The sequence below is a fragment of the Balaenoptera musculus genome, chromosome 9, assembly GCF_009873245.2.
Source record: "Balaenoptera musculus isolate JJ_BM4_2016_0621 chromosome 9, mBalMus1.pri.v3, whole genome shotgun sequence".
Lineage (NCBI taxonomy): Eukaryota > Metazoa > Chordata > Mammalia > Artiodactyla > Balaenopteridae > Balaenoptera > Balaenoptera musculus.
The window spans coordinates 1,314,457-1,328,433 of record NC_045793.1 but is presented as its reverse complement, the minus strand read 5'-3'; the positions used below and the strand labels follow the sequence as shown (position 1 = coordinate 1,328,433).

The 13,977-nt window shown below is 47.3% G+C and overlaps 1 protein-coding gene across 4 annotated transcripts in view; it reads left to right on the top strand.

Moving 5' to 3' along the window:
- Nucleotides 1-9,983: 9,983 nt before the first annotated feature.
- The window catches only part of DNAJB6 (DnaJ heat shock protein family (Hsp40) member B6), a 57,445-nt gene continuing 53,451 nt past the window's right edge, over nucleotides 9,984-13,977 (top strand). The window contains exon 1 of one of the 4 annotated variants that reach the window (XM_036864470.1): nucleotides 9,984-10,160. The gene's annotated coding sequence lies outside the window, so the exon portion shown is untranslated. Of the gene's footprint in view, nucleotides 10,161-10,503; nucleotides 10,523-10,593; nucleotides 10,759-13,977 lie in introns of those variants that run through there. The other 3 variants (XM_036864466.1, XM_036864467.1, XM_036864469.1) reach the window with 3 other exon arrangements.

Genomic DNA, 13,977 nt, shown 5'->3' with positions numbered 1-13,977 from the left:
ACTCTAATGCATCATTTCTGACTGCCATGATATTGGTCAGCCAGATAGGGATGAAAGAAAAGCCATTGTTTTTTTTTTTAAATATTTTAAAAAAAATTTGGAGTATAGCTGATTTACAATGTTTCAGGTGTACAGAAAAGTGATTCAGTTATACATATATATATATGCATATATATACTTTTCAGATTCTTTTCCATTATAGGCTATTACAAGATATTGAGTATAGGGACCTCCCTGGCGGTCCGGTGGTGCAGACTTTGCCTTCCAATGCAGGGGGTGTGGGTTCGATCCCTGGTTGGGGAGCTAAGATCCCACATGCCTCGTGGCCAAAAAACCAAAACATAAAACAGAAGCAATATTGTAACAAATTCAATAAAGACTTAAAAAAAAAAGATATTGAGTATAGTTCCCTGTGCTATATAGTAGGTCCTTGTTGTTTACCTATTTTATATACAGTAGTGTTTATCTGTTAATCCCGAATTCCTAATTTATCTCCCCCTTTCCCCTTTGGTAACCATAAGTTTGTTTTCTATGTCTGTGAGTCTGTTTCCGCCTTGTAAATAAGCTCATTTGTGTTGTATTTTAGATTCCACATGTAAGTGATATCATATGGCATTTGTCTTTCTCTGTCTGACTTACTTTGCTTAGTGTATGCTAATATCTAGGTCCAGGGAATTCCCTGGTGGTCCAGTGGTTAGGACTCGGTGCGACCACTGCCAAGGGCCCGGGTTCAATCCCTGTCAGGGAACTAAGATCCCACAAGCCTCGCGGTGCGGCAAAAAACAAACAAAACAAAAACCAAAACTCTAGGTCCATCCATGTTGTTGAAAATGGCATTATTTCATTTCTTTTTACGGCTGAGTGATGTTGCATTGTGTGTATGTACCACGTCTTCAGCCATTGGTGTTAATAAGAGCCTAAAGAGAATGTTTAGCGTCGGCTGGCTTTTGTTTCTAGGTTTGGGGTGTAGTGTCTTTCTGTGGCTCTTCACAGCGATGCTGAGTGACACCTGGAGTGAGTGGAAGACGTTTCCGGGGCAGCATGGAATCGCTTTGTGAAGGCATCACTTACTGTCATCCTCACCGGATAGCACCTGGTCTCCATGCTGGGCAGGTGTTCTGAGCTGAGGGGCAGACCCTGGGGAGTCCTGGGACACAGGCCCGGTGGCTCCTTCCTGGCAGGAGCTCCAGTTTCTCCATGAGGGTGGGAGGGGGGCGTTACCTGCCACAGGGCCTGAGCGTGGACGTGGGGTCCTGGTTCATGGGAGCCGGCCCTCTGCGTGTTTCATGTTCAAGGAAACCTGCTCAGGTGGGACAGGCCTGTCTGTGAGGATGTCAGGGAAGGCAAGGCCTGAGAAGCAACGTCACGGCTCATTTCACGATGAGCGAAGTGTGGCTTATCCGGTTTAAAGAGCCCTGAGTCAGCGCAAAGCTGCACAGCACGGCGCCACGAGCGGGCCTGGCCCACTTTCAAGGTCGGCAGACAAAGCACACTTTGTCGCCTGAATCAGGAAGTACGTCACCCCTGACAGCAGACATTTCGCGAGTGAGACATGTGCGGTCGCGGGGCCCGGTAGTTACAGGGACTCCTCTTTTCCCAGGTCTGTTTATCCTCGACGTGAGTCCATTCTCACTGCCCAAGATTCAGACAACCAGGTGGACGGATTGCCTCTCAGGTCTTCTGCTTCCCAGGGCCAACCTCTAGTAGTTTCCTCCTCCTGTGCACCCCTCCCCCGCCCTCTCCTCCCCCACACCCTGATCTTGTGCAAAATTTATAAGCTACAGAAAAGTTAAAAAAAAACAGTAGAAGGAACATTTTATACTTTTCACTTAGATGCATCAGTTCTTACCATTTCCCCACGGTTCCTTTGCCTCTCTCCACACGTACGGACACACACGTGCTGAGTCTGCAGCTCACTTCACGGACCTCCTCTGCTCTCCTTTCCTCCGTAGAACCAAAGCCACTAGGCGACCACTAGGCGGCCAGTGTTGCCACCTGCAAGGAGAGCATGCTGCTTAAGAGGCTGGGTTCTCCTTCTTAATCCTTTTTTAAAGAAAAACAAAATACACATAAAAACTCAAACAGTACAGAAACGCCAGCCAACCCCAGCACTCCTCTCTCCAGGAGTCCACGCATATTAGTTTTACAAATAAATACGCTCATTACGTTCTGAGCTGACAGCACCTGTGGACTCGTTCCTTGTTGTTTCCTACAGATCTACCTCTTTAGTGTTTTTTTTTTTATTTTTTAATTTTTAAAATTTATTTATTTATTTATTTATTTATGGCTGTGTTGGGTCTTCATTTCTGTGCGAGGGCTCTCTCCAGTTGCGGCGAGCGGGGGCCACTCTTCATCGCGGTGCGCGGGCCTCTCACTGTCGCGGCCTCTCTTGTTGCGGAGCACAGGCTCCAAATGCGCAGCCTCAGTAGTTGTGGCTCACGGACCTAGCTGCTCTGCGGCATGTGGGATCTTCCCAGACCAGGGCTCGAACCCGTGTCCCCTGCATCGGCAGGCAGATTCCCAACCACTGCGCCACCAGGGAAGCCCCTAGTGTTTTATTTTTAAATTAGTTTTGAAAAAGTTTCAATAAGCAATACATTCACATAGTTTAAAACTCTAAGTAGAGAAAGTATTCAGGGAAAAGTCTCATTTTATCCCAGGCACCTCCCTCTGGGATCTCCTCCCCATGCCCAGTGTCCAGGGTGTGATTCTAGAGTTGTTTATTTTTTTAAAGATTTATTTTTAATTAAGTAATTTGTTTTTTATTTATTTTTGGCTGCGTCGGGTCTTAGTTGTGGCGCGCAGGCTCTTTGTTGTGGCGCAAGGGCTTCTCTCTAGTTGTGGCGTGTGGGTTTTTTCCCTTCTCTAGTTGTGGGGCGCAGGGTCCAGAGCACGTGGGCTCTGTAGTTTGTGGCACGTGGGCTCTAGTTGAGGTGAGTGAGCTCAGTAGTTGTGGTGCGCGGGCTTAGTTGCCCTGCGGCATGTGGGATCTTAGTTCCCTGACCAGGGATCGAACCCACGTCCCCTGCATTGTAAGGCGGATTCTTTGTCACTGGACCACCAGGGAAGTCCCCGATTCTGGAGTTTCTAAGTACAAGCTGTTCTTATTCTTCCCTTTTTACACAAAAAGCAGCGCGCTCACACTGTCCCACAGTTTACTTTTTTTCCAATTAGCAACATGTCTTGATGTTAAGATAAATGATTTCTAAGGACATACATTTAGGTGGGACTGAATAGTTCTGTAATACAGTGAAAGTTTCTGTTTAATGTGTTAGATTTACCAGAAATTAAGCTACTATTTCTAACACAACCTGTGGGTAACTTGTTTTGAAGGCAGGAAATCTAAAACACGAACCATTTATTTATGTAGGATTCTTTGAAGGTGATGAAATCTGGGGTACCCTTTGAGATTTTTTTTAATTGAAGTAGAGTTGATTTACAATATTGTGTTAGTTTCAGGTGTACCACAAGTGATTTGGTTATACATATATACCTGTATATATCTCTATTCTTTTTAAAAATTATTTTCCATTATAGTTTATTACAAGATATTGAATATAGTTCCCTTGTTTTTTATGTTTTAAATCAATATATAGTAGTGTGTATCTGGTAATCCCAAACTCCTAATTTATCCCTCCCCCACTTCCCCTTTGGTAACCATAAGTTTGTCTTCTATGTCAGTTTATTTCTGTTTTGTAATTAATTTGTATCATTTTAAAATACAAATGATAGGGCTTCCCTGGTGGCGCAGTGGTTGAGAATCTGCCTGCTAATGCAGGGGACACGGGTTCGAGCCCTGGTCTGGGAAGATCCCACATGCCACGGAGCGGCTGGGCCCGTGAGCCACAACTACTGAGCCTGCGCGTCTGGAGCCTGTGCCCCGCAACGGGAGGGGCCGCGATAGTGAAAGGCCCGCGCACCGCGATGAAGAGCGGTCCCCGCACCGCGACGAAGAGTGGCCCCCACTTGCCGCAACTAGAGAAAGCCCTCGCACGAACCGAAGACCCAGCACAGCCAAAAATAAATAAATAAATAAAAATTTAAAAAGTAGCTATAAAAAAAAAAATTAAAAAAAAAAAATACAAATGATATATACATATATCATATGGTATATCATACGATACCATATGATATTTGTCTTTCTCTGTCTGACTTACTTCACTTAGTATGATAATCTCTAGGTCCATCCATGTTGCTATAAATGGCATTATTTCATTCTTTTTATGGCTGAGTAATATTCCATTGTATATATGTACCACATCTTCTTTATCCATTTATCTGTCGATGGACATCTAGGTTGCTTCCCTGTCTTGGCTATTGTAAATAGTGCTGCTGTGAACATAGGGGCGCATGTATCTTTTTGAATTATAGTTTTGTCCAGATATATGCCCAGGAGTGGGATTGCTGGATCATATGGTGGCTCTATTTTTAGTTTTTAAAGGAACCTCCACACTGTTCTCCATAGTGACTGCACCAATTTACACATTCCTACCAACAGTGCACGAGGGTTCCCTTTTCTCCACATCCTCTCCAGCATTGGTTGCTTGTAGACTTTTTGATGGTGGCCATTCTGACCAGTGTGGAGATTTTTGATAGACACACGTTCCTGTGGGGCTTTGAAGGCGTTTTGATTAGAGAAACGTACACTAAAAATGTATGTGAAATAGCACATTTCTCATACAACACCTTGTGCTTTTGTGATACCTTTTATCTGGGGATCGCAAAGAACTAATTTTGTAAGTTCTAACGCACATACAAGGTACAGCAGCTATCATTACTCCTATTTCACAGACAGGGAAACCAGCCTCGTGGTTAAGTCACAGCACGGTCAACATCGACGTTTTATTGGGCATCCTGGGGACGCAGGGCAGAAAGGTAAGTCTATGCATCACGTCCTCGTGGTCCCAACGTAAAAGCAGCCGGTGCTCCTTCTCGGGCCTCGGTGCTGGCACTCTGTTCCCTTTCCACTCACCCAAAGACCCAAAGTGTCCTGAGGCCTGGCAGTGTGACAGCTTTCAGAGTTCACAAGTTCCTCCCTATTCCTTTATCTTTCGAGATTAAGGACCTTCTCTATTGCTTGCCCTTTACACGTGTTAAATACGTCCTGGAATCCCAAACGCTCCCCACAATTGTCCCCAATCCATCTGTTTCCTCCTCTGTGGAGGTCGGGCTGAGGAAGGGAGTCCCACATCTGAGTCCTCTGTCTCTGCCTCCTTTACTTCCCGTCTGTTTTTAAGGGAAGGTATACATTCCTCCTATTCAAGGTGAGTTCCTCTACCTTTACGCTGGGTTCCAATCCTCCAGACTCCTTGAGAATGACTTTAATCTTCTCTTTCTCTCCAGCATCATCAATTCCTTTTCTGTCCATGGGCTCTTTGATTAGAAACATGCAGGAGTGTCTTCAAGGTAACAACCAGAAACAAACACAACAAAACCAGATAAACGCCAAGGCTTCACTTGGCTTTCCCTTGCTGGGTATTGTCTTTCTTCCCTTCTCTGTTGGGGACAAATCTTTCTGACTGCTGCCTGGGTTCCCCATAAAGCACCCCTCTGTAATCCAGTCTCCTTCAATTACTCCATCAAAGGCCACCCACACTTGAACCATGAATGTTTCTCAGCTCTCATCCTTTTTCTTTTTTCACTTGATGATGTTAACCAAGCTTTTTTTGGAGATTCCTCTTCTCTGAGTGCAGCACACACCATTTTCTAGGGCCCCCTACTGCCTGCTGTTCCCTCAGCTTCTCTTTCTTTTCCCACAGCAACGAGGCTCTTAAACCTTGATTTGCAGCTTTGATAGGTCTTTGAAGTCCCAGGTAGCCGGTGACAATGTCTGCTGGGTACTTTCAGCAGATCCCCACTGTCACCTTTCTCCCCATGGCCAGCATCCTCACTCTCTCTTCCCCACCCAGACTGGCTCCTCCTCCCGGTTAAAACCTTCGCATGGTGGAATTGAGTTTTCCTTTCCCCTTTCCTTCACCCCCACCACACCTAGTCAAACACAGATGCTCAAAATTTTTCTTCTATAACCTGGAAACATTTCCAAGGTTTCACAGTCACCGTTTCCTTTCATTGTCCAATTAAATAATTTGAGTCTCCCTCTAAAGTGACCGCAAGAAGTCCAGAACCCGTCCCTTCACAGAGCTCCGCTTCTAGGGTCCCCAGGCTGAGACCCGTTCAGTGGTCACTGCACACAGGCCCTGCCCACAGGGTCTCCTGCACACAGGCCCTGCCCCTCCTTCATTTCTCAAGGCTACCTTTCACACACACACACAAAGATACCACCAGACTGTAAAGGCTGATAAACATTTCTGAAGACCTGAGATGTTACAAAAGGAATGAAAACGCTTGGAAACAATGCTTTATAATTGGACATCAGCGATCACTGCTTCTCAGGTCCCTGGGCCCCCGGCTGGGCCCTTCCTGCAAGGCTGCTCCTGCCAGCCGTCCTCCCTTCTCAGGCCTCTCCTCCCCCACCCCCAGGCCTTCAGTCTTGTCCACCTTCTTCAGTTAAAACTGTCACAACTTTTGCAAAGATGCTCTTCTCCACAAAGAAGGCTCACCCATCACACGGTCCTTCAGTCTGCCTCTCTCTCCTCTAGACCTTGTTGATATCCTTACCTTCGCATAACCAAAAAAGAGCTTTCCTTCTGAAATAAGAATCTTGTTGCCATTCCTACAATGTGGAACAGCTTTAGTTTTTAAAATAGCACTATTTACTTATTTATTTATTTATTCATTCATTTATGTTCTTGGCTACCCTTGGAAATGTTTCCTCTGTCTGGAACTCTCTCCATCCACGCAGGGCTTCAAATATTAATTCCTACTTATCTTTCAAAACTCACTCAAGATTGGCCTCTTCTGAGATGCTTTTCTTGATCTGTCCGCCCCTCCCCGCCGCCCTCATTCTCATCCTGGTTTGGATGTCTCTCCTCTGGGCCTGGAGGCTGTAATCTTAGATCTTAATAGCTCTGGCTACACAGCCCTGGAACCTCTGGTTTATGGACCTGTCTTCCTCACTGGATGGGAAGGTCCTGGATGGAAAGAGTCCTGCCTTCTTTTACGTGCGCCTGGGGAACAGCATAGTGCTGGTATACAGTAGGTGTTCAATGTATGCGCACGAGATGGGGAAATGAAAATACACTCATGCTTATCTCACCGCTGTATTTCAATCTCTCACCACTTCACGCCACACTACTACGGAGTTCTGGAGGACTCATGGTTTCAACTTCATAAACGTGATTTTATTAGTTTTGAAAAGTAATAAATAAAATAAAAATGTTTTATATGTAACACAAAAGTTCAAACAATACTTAAAATCAGAAAGAAGAAAGTGAGAATTATGTGAAATACTCATTATTGAGTATTCTCCCAGTTTTCTGTGCGTCTAGGTTGAAGTAGCAGAATATGCCATCCCAGAATATGCCTCTTTGGCATAAGGATTACTTTGAGCCATTCTTTTTTTTTTTTGAGAAACTGCAGAAGCAGGAGAAACTCTGAGAACAGAGTAGAAATTTACCCTTTTGTAGGGAAATTTACATTTATAAGGGAAATCTCCATTTCTAACACATCTCCCCCTCTGTACCCGGAAAAGGAGGACGATTCTAAATCACAGAACCGCTTATCCATGGAGAAGGCAGCAGACTGAAATCTGCATAACAACCTTACCCTTGTTTACTGTGCTTTTCCTTATAACCTCCCTTAACTGGCTCCCCTCCCCCCTTCCCCCTCCCCCTACATCTTTGTCTTTATCTGAAGATGGTGTTTAAAATGATGGCTTGGATACCTCCTGGAGTTTACTAAATTTTCCTGGTGTCTCCCATGTATACCTGAGGTATACATGTTAATAAACTTGCATTTGTTTTTCTCCTGTGTCTGTCTTTTATTATAGGGAGTCTTAGCTAAGAACTCAAAAGCAAAGAGGGAAAATTATATGTATATGTTCACACACACACACACACACACACACACGAATACGATTTTACAAAAATGGGATCACTATATCAATAATGCATCTTGGATACATTTGATGTTAAAAAGTATAACTACATTATTATTTTTATGGCCTGCAGAGTATTCCTGATAAGGAGGAACTGATTACCTGCAAAGTTGTGATCAATAGGGCTTCCCTGGTGGTGCAGTGGTTGAGAATCTGCCTGCCAGAGCAGGGAACACAGGTTCGAGCCCTTGTCTGGGAAGATCCCACATGCCGCGGAGCGACTAGGCCCGTGAGCCACAATTGCTGAGCCTGCGCGTCTGGAGCCTGTGCTCCGCAACAAGAGAGGCCGTGATAGTGAGAGGCCCGCGCACCGCGATGAAGAGTGGCCCCCGCTTGCCGCAACTAGAGAAAGCCCTCGCACAGAAACGAAGACCCAACACAGCTATAAATAAATTAAAAAAAAAATTGTTATCAATAACCTTTCACGTACTTTTTTCTTTCATTCTCTGTTCTTGCATTTATTGCCTCAGGGCAAATTTTTACAAATGTTATTCTTCGATCAAAGATAAATTTCTCAGTAGAGCAATAATTGCTAAACTGTCATTCGGGACCTTCACCTTTGGTTCCTGGACTCACAGGTGGGCTTGGCAGGATGTGTGTGCGTGCATGCCTGTGTCTACAAATTTTCTCCTATCACTTGCACGTTTTGCTGGGGAGAAGTCCATGCCTTTTAACAGTTTCTCCGAGAGGCCATGACACAGAAGAGCTGTGATTTACTGAGTATCTCTATGTGCCAAGCACAGAGCCAAGCACAAACAATTAACCTTCACATGAAGCCTTTATCCCCATTTTACAGACGAGGAAACAAAGTCACAGAGCCTCCCTCTTCTTCCAGACATTCTGCAAACCACAGATTCGTCGCCGCCTGGCTTCCCTTGCCTGTCAGGTGACAGCCCAAGGCCTTTCCAACTGTCTTCCGAGGCCAACCAGCCTCCCCACTTCTCTCCAAAGGCCTTCCACTCCAGATCAGATCCTTGCGGTTCCATGCTGAAGCGACTTCCAGCGGAGTAAGTTTCCAGCAGCACCGCTATCTGGGCTAACGCTAATTTTGGAATAAGTCCTTAATCTTTGAAGATCTTCTCTGCTGTCCGCAAAGAGCTCCTTAAATATGGAGTATTATCTAATTTTCAGGGTCTTTGTTCCCTCGGAACGCCGAGAGACGCCTTGTTGGTACTGGTCGGTTTTTCTCCTGACACAGTTAACTCACTGCACTGGCAGATGTTTTAATAAATAAATATTTATTTTTTGGAGGAAGACCAAGCTATTCGTGGCTGGCCTACTATCTAGACTCCACGTCTCTGTGCTGCCTGCTTTCCGAGGTTAGCTCCCACTTGCGTTGAGTAGGGACTCATTTACATGTGAGCTGTCACACGCCAGCACTGCCAACCCCGGGAGGGAAAGAAAACCCCGGGCACCGGCCGGCAGGTAGGGCTGCGTGCGGCGGAGCCAGGTGCGCAGGCGCTGAAGGAAATTCCAGCCCCGCCGAGGTCATCTCAGCTTCACCAGGAGTTGCTAACACCCAACACCGCTGTGCCTCCCCTGACCAGGGATTTCTATAACCTACCAAAGGAGGGAATGGAGAATTGACTCCGAGTAAAACAGTTTTCTTTTGCTAACTGGTCACCTGCTGGTCACCTGCTAAGAACTAGGTGCGTAACACAGGGAGGGTTTACACAAGAAACGGCTCCTCAAAATACGGTCTCTGATCTCAAGTGGGAAGAACAAGACCCACGGCCCCCCCGGCTCTCCAGGGGCCCAGGCGAAGGGCAGGTCAGCGGCCCACCCCTTGGGCCCCGGGGACACCCGCCGGCCGCGCAGACCCACCGACGGGACCCAACGAGAGCCGCCGTTGGGCGCCGGCGACGGGGCCCCGACTGCGCACGCGCGTTGCCCGCCGCGTCCCGGGCCGCGCAGAACCTTCGGGAAGGCGGGGGCGGAGGGGCCGGGGCAGGGCGCATGCGCGGCGTCAGGGCCGGGCGGAAGTGTCGTCGCCGCGCCGCCGCCGCGTGACGCACTTCCTGTTTGTTGTTGGAGAAAGGAGAGAAAGGAAAGCGCGAGGACCGTCGCAGTCCAGCCGCTACCGCCAGCCGCGCCGCCCTGTCGGAGCCGAGGAGCCCCGGTCGCCGCCCCGCCGCGCCCTCCTCCGCCGGCTTCCGCGTCCTCGGTGAGGGCCGCCAGCGGCCGGGGGGGCGGGCCCGGCGGCCCACCTGACCCGGGCCCTGGCCGCGGCAGGCCGGGGGCCGGGCTTGTGTGAGACCGGGGTCGGGGGCGCGGGGGCGCCGGGGGCAGGCGGGGGGCAGGCCGGGGGCAGGCCGGGGGCCGCGTGTGGGGCCGGGGTCCAGCTCGCCCCTCGCGGCCTCCTCCCCCGGGCCCCTCCCCCTGTCCTGGGGGTTCCCCTCCTCCCGGCGTCCTGGGGGCCGCGCGCCGGTTGTTGCGGGCGGGGGCGGGGGCGGCGCTGCCGCGTGGGAGGCTGCGTTTTCCCTCGGTTTTAAGGCCCTACATAGACGGCCTTGAAGCCAGGAGGAGGTAGGTGTGCAGGAAGAGTAGAGGCTCGTGGGAGGCCGCGCTGCCTAGTGCGGAGACCGGGAAGCGGGCGGGGGACGCGAGGCCGCGTGTCGGGAACTCCCCGCTGGCCTCTCCGAAGTGTGTCGGAGATGGAAATGAAACGCCTGGCTTTTCGGCTTACAAAGCCAGTTTGCTGGGTTTTGCTTCGGGGTGCACCGCAGTTTATGTAGCTGAAGTTTCTATCAACTTTTGCCCAAGTAAGGAAAGAACTGACGCAAGAAGTGGAAATTGCAAACTTGTGTTGTCTCGCGAAACGTTTTCAGAGCGTGTGGGTCGCTCGTCGGACGCGTACCTCTCCCGGCTACGCGGGAAGGACACGGCGGTGGTGAAGAGATCTCACCACCACCCGGGGGGCTGCCTGGGAAGGGTGGACTGAGCGGCGCCCTTTGTATTCTCAGCGTTTTTAGTTCCGATGTGGATTCGCAGTAAGACTTTATGGCTAGAATCTTTTGAGGCAGGTAATTGACTTAGTGGAAGAGTTCGGCCGAATGACCAAAAAAGGAAAGAGAAACAAACTCTTAGCATTTGAACTTGTGTGCTGCTCGTTCAGGTTTTACTCTTTTTCTAATAGTTACGCACATCCGAATGTTTTCATGGTGTCTGAAAGGCATTTTGTACTTCTTTCCTCCGCCCTCTCCCTATACCACACCCTCCCCGATTCCGTCTGGGAAGTTTAATCCAGAATATTCCTGTTTCCAGAAAACTTAGCTCCTGTGGGTTTAGGAGTTGAGTATTTGTACGGGCTGTAGTAGAAATATGAGTGCCCTTTGTGCACACTGTCCAGGGAGCTGTGGAATTTTGGGGGTTATGCAGAGTCATGAATTTGGGGGTGAGTTGTCTCGGTCTAGGTGTGGATGACTTGGCAGGAAGTGGGAGGAGAACAAAAGGGGATGAGAAGCTGGTTTTTGGGATTTGCCTAAGCAGGCTTTGTGTGGTGCTGTGCAGGGCTAGGAAGTTGGGAATTTAAGGGCTTTCAAAGACTTTGACATGTGTTCAGCATCCTCTTCAAAATATCAGTGTTTTAAATTTTTCTTGTCCTCAAAGTGGTAGATTTGGAAAGTATTTCTGGCTGCAGGACCGAGACTCACCTGGAGGGCTGGGTGGAGAGTATTATTTGAGTAATACTCTGAATACTAAGTCAGCGTAGGGCATTGTGGTGTGATATCTGCAACCAGTGGCGTGCAATCGCTTTCCTCTTCAAGCAAACCCATTTTTTTTAGGTGGTAGAACCCAGGGTAGAACCATTTTCCCTTGTATCAGCTCTATTTTGGACAGTTCCAAACAAATATAATTATCCTCCTCACCAGCAACGACAGTTTTCAGCCTAGCAAACTCAAATACCGAGTTTGGGGTGGAATGGTCTGTGCCTTTTTTAGCTTTAAAGCGGGCACGGTTATTTTCAGTCCGGCTTTTCAGCATCGCAGTGTAATCCTGAGCGTGTCATCTTAGTGACGTTGGTGTTACTTCTTGCCTTCCACTGGGGTGCCGTCTGTGTATGACTGCGTGTTCAAGGTCAGCTGCTACCTTGGTTAACGCTTAAAGGATGATTAAATGTCACTTCTGGTGTCTGTTGGTAAGGATTGAGTGCAATCAGTCTTTTGATATTTTAAAGAATTTTTAGAAAACTTTTTTTTTTTTTTTGGCCTTTTCACTTCTTTGGAAATGATCTAGAATTTAGGACGGTGTTCTGTGTTAAAAATCTTTTTTGCTTAAAATTTGTCCAGGACACCACCCAGTGGCGAGAGCAGGTTAACTGCAGGCTTATTAGTGAATTAGGATGGGATCAGTGGCAAGATGTAAGAAGTGCTGTAGTTTCTCTTGGGTGAACAGAATTTGAGAGAACTTCAAACTTGAAAAAAGTGAGGTAAGTGAAGAAAAGTGAAGTTGGTGAGGGTAAGAATAGTGTATAGAAAGACAATTTTAAAGCCTCATTGGAGAAAATGGCTTCCTGGATATGTCAGCTAGAAAAAATTTGATGTTTTTATTGTAGATTATAATGTGTTTTTCAGACTTTTATATTCTTAGGGAGACATTTGATTCCTTTTGTTTCAATATCCTACTTAAGAGAGAAGTAAACTTTGGAGAGTGTGCTCTAGAGTGTGCGCTCGCGCCTGTCCATTCTTTGATCAGAGAATAAAACTTTTGTTTCTGAACTGAGTAAATCTTTTAAAAAAATACGTGATTTTTAAGGTGGGGGAGATTTCTGAAGAAAACAATAAAAGTAGTTAGAAGGGTTGCAGTGTACAGCAAAGTAGGAAAGGTTCTGTCTAATTTATATCACTCTCTTTACTTCACAAGTTATGTTATTTAGGCATAGTTTGGCTTTCTCTTAAGATTGTTGTCCTGTATAAAATTTGTAAGGACTTACGGCCATTTTGAGTAAAAAACACCAACCATTGCATGTGGCCATGAGGCAGAACTACTAGTTGTATGTCAGAATACTCCAGGTATTTTAGGGTTCCTGAGCTCGTTTGCAAGGATCAGTTGTCCCTGGAATGGTGATTTCCTCGTGCAGCATGGGATTCTGTGCACTCTGAAATTTTCATCCTGCCTTCTACCAAGAAAGACATTTAGAGCTTGCCTTGTGCGTGTGCTGGCGCACTGGGGCCCTCCTGTGAGGTCCTTTGGGCAGGCCTGGAATTTTAATTGTGTTCCGTTGTGACTATAGCATTGTCCTGGACCCAGAGTACTCAGAAAATGTTGGTTGAATTGGATCCTTTTTCCCGGTCTGTCTGTTCCCTGATTACTCTCTGTGGTTAATAATGGAATCCAGAGTTTAGGAAGGTTGGACAAAAAATACAGAGAGCATACAAATTCAGTTCACAAGTACCAGGACTGAGTACTTCGCATGTATTTTTTTATTTTAATGAAATGAAGTTAGTCATGCCCTCACGTGTCTTAATAGGTGATGATTGCCAGTTGAAAGAATGGTCTTGGATCCTGAGTTATAGAGGAAATAATTTCCCTTGTTTGTTATTTTTTATTTTTGGCTGCGTTGGGTCTTCGTTGCTGCGCGCGGGCTTCTCTAGTTGTGGTGAGTGGGGGCTACTCTTCGCTGCGGTGCGCGGGCTTCTCTTGTTGCGGAGCATGGGCCCTAGGTGCGCGGGCTCAGTAGTTGTGGCAGGCAGGCTCAGCAGTAGGGGCTTGCGGACTCTAGAGCGCAGACTCAGTAGTTGTGGTGCACGAGCTTAGTAGTTGCTGCGCGGCATGTGGGATCTTCCTGGACCAGGGCTCGAACCCATGTCTCCTGCATTAGCAGGCGGGTTCTTAACCACTGCGCCACCAGGGAAGTCCCCCCTTGTTTCAGGAATGCTTTAAGGCATATTGAGTAAGAACAAACTATAAGTAGATGATCTGTGATAAGGATTGGTAGTTCATCTCTGTTTCTCCCCCTACCTCTGTGTATGCTGGGAATT